Source organism: Arachis stenosperma, chromosome 8, assembly GCF_014773155.1.
Source record: "Arachis stenosperma cultivar V10309 chromosome 8, arast.V10309.gnm1.PFL2, whole genome shotgun sequence".
NCBI lineage: Eukaryota > Viridiplantae > Streptophyta > Magnoliopsida > Fabales > Fabaceae > Arachis > Arachis stenosperma.
Genome location: NC_080384.1, coordinates 2,363,986 through 2,366,791, shown reverse-complemented (window position 1 = coordinate 2,366,791; position 2,806 = coordinate 2,363,986). Strand labels below are relative to the sequence as shown.

The 2,806-nt window shown below is 38.0% G+C and overlaps 1 non-coding gene across 1 annotated transcript; it reads left to right on the top strand.

Moving 5' to 3' along the window:
- Positions 1–307: 307 nt before the first annotated feature.
- LOC130947096 (small nucleolar RNA R71) lies at positions 308–415 on the top strand. The gene has a single exon (XR_009072507.1). It is a non-coding gene; the product is annotated as a small nucleolar RNA R71 (small nucleolar RNA).
- Positions 416–2,806: the final 2,391 nt, after the last annotated feature.

Below are 2,806 nucleotides of genomic sequence, written 5' to 3'. Positions count from 1 at the left end.
GTGCATTTTGCATTCCAGACAGACTTTGAGAAATCAAATTGACTTGCTGAGTCAATATCTTGTTCTGAGCCAATATGGCATTCAGAGTATCAATCTCAAGAACTCCTTTCTTCTGATTAGTCCCATTGTTCACAGGATTTCTTTCAGAAGTGTACATGAATTGGTTATTTGCAACCATTTCAATTAGTTCTTGAGCTTCTGTAGGCGTCTTCTTCAGATGAAGAGATCCTCCAGCAGAGCTATCCAAAGACATCTTGAATAGTTCAGAGAGACCATCATAGAAAATACCTATGATGCTCCATTCAGAAAGCATGTCAGAAGGACATTTTCTGATCAATTGTTTATATCTTTCCCAAGCTTCATAGAGGGATTCTCCTTCCTTCTGTCTGAAGGTTTGGACTTCCACTCTAAGCTTACTCAATTTTTGAGGTGGAAAGAACTTTGCCAAGAAGGCATTGACTAGCTTTTCCCAAGAGTTCAGGCTTTCTTTAGGTTGTGAGTCCAACCATATCCTAGCTCTGTCTCTTACAGCAAAAGGGAATAGCATAAGTCTGTAGACCTCAGGGTCAACCCCATTAGTCTTGACAGTGTCACAGATTTGCAAGAATTCAGCTAAAAACTGATGAGGATCTTCCAATGGAAGTCCATGGAACTTGCAATTCTGTTGCATTAGAGAAACTAATTGAGGCTTAAGCTCAAAGTTGTTTGCTCCAATGGCAGGGATAGAGATGCTTCTCCCATAGAAGTCGGGAGTAGGTGCAGTAAAGTCACCCAGCACTTTCCTTGCATTGTTGGCATTGTTGTTGTTTTCGGCTGCCATGGGTTCTTCTTCTTTGAAGATTTCTGTTAGGTCCTCTACAGAGAGTTGTGCCTTGGCTTCTCTTAGCTTTCGCTTCAAGGTCCTTTCAGGTTCAGGGTCAGCCTCAACAAGAATGCTTTTGTCTTTGCTCCTGCTCATATGAAAGAGAAGAGAACAAGAAAATGTGGAATCCTCTATATCACAGTATAGAGATTCCTTGAGGTGTCAGAGGAACAGAAAAATAGAAGAAAGAGATAGAAGAATTCGAACTTAGTAAGATAAAGTTCGAATTGTGCATTGAGGAGGAGTGTTACTCCATAAATAGAAGGATGTGAGAAGAGAGGAAGAGATTTTCGAAAATTAAGTGTGGAAAAGAAATCAAGTGATTTTTGAAAAAGATTTTGAAATTAGAAATCAAAAAGATATGATTGAAAACTATTTTTGAAAAAGATGTGATTAAGAAGATATGATTGAAAAGATATGATTTGAAAACAATTTAAAAAGATTTGATTTTAAAAAAAATGACTTGGCTAACAAGGAAAGATATGATTCAAATATTAAACCTTTCTCAACAGAAAAGGCAACATATTTGAAATGTTGAATCAAATCATTAATTGTTAGCAAGTATCTTTGAAAAAGGAAAGAAATTGATTTGAAAAAGATTTGATTGAAAAGATATGATTTGAAAAAGATTTGATTTTGAAAAATTTTGAAAACTTGAAAAAAATTTGCATTAAAAACAAAATCTTCCCTCTTGTGCCATCCTGGCGTTAAATGCCCAGAATGGTATCCATTCTGGCGTTTAACGCCCAAAATGCTACCCTTTTGGGCGTTGAACGCCCAGCCAGGCACCCTGGCTGGCGTTTAAACGCCAATTTTCCTTCTTCACTGGGCGTTTTGAACGCCCAGCTTTTTCTGTATAATTCCTCTGCTGCATGTACTGAGTCTTCAGTTCCCTGTATTATTGACTTGAAAATAGAACCAAGATCAAATAAACAATGCATGCAAGACACCAAACTTAAAATGAGACACTAGACTCAACAAGAAACATAAAATATTTTTGGTTTTTATGATTTTGTAATTTTTTTTTTGGATTTTTCGAAAATTAAGTGGAAAAAGAAAATAAAGGTATCAAAATTCTTAATGAGAATTCCAGGAATCATGCAATGTTAGTCTAAAGCTTTAGTCTAAAGAAATTAGACATGGATAGCCAAGCTTCAGCAGGACATTGCATTCAAGAGCTAAATTGATGATGATCAATCAGCTTTGGTGATGATAAGAACATCACCTTGAAACACTAGAATTCATTCTTAAGAACTCTGAAAAATACCTAATCTAAGCAACAAGATGAACCGTCAGTTGTCCAAACTCAACAATCCCCGGCAACGGCGCCAAAAACTTGGTGCACGAAATTGTGATCACTACTTTTCACAACTCAAATAATCCCTAGTAATGGCCCCAAAGACTTGGTGCTCAATACCATGGCATAAACACAATTTCACACAACTAACCAGCAAGTGCACTGGGTCATCCAAGTAATAAACCTTACGCGAGTAAGGGTCGATCCCACGGAGATTGTTGGTATGAAGCAAGCTATGGTCACCTTGTAAATCTTAGCCAGGCAGACTCAAATGGTTATGGATGATATATGAATAAAACATAAAGATAAAGATAGAGATACTTATGTAATTCATTGGTGAGAACTTCAGATAAGCGTATGAAGATGCTTTGTCCCTTCCGTCTCTCTGCTTTCCTACTGTCTTCATCCAATCCTTCTTACTCCTTTCCATGGCAAGCTGTATGTTGGGCATCACCGTTGTCAATGGCTACAGTCCCGTTCTCTCAGTGGAAATGTTCAACGTACCCTGTCACGGCACGGCTATCCAGCTGTCGGTTCTCGATCATGTCGGAATAGAATCCAGTGATTCTTTTGCGTCTGTCACTAACGCCCCACAATCGCGAGTTTGAAGCTCGTCACAGTCATTCAATCATTGAATCCTACTCAGA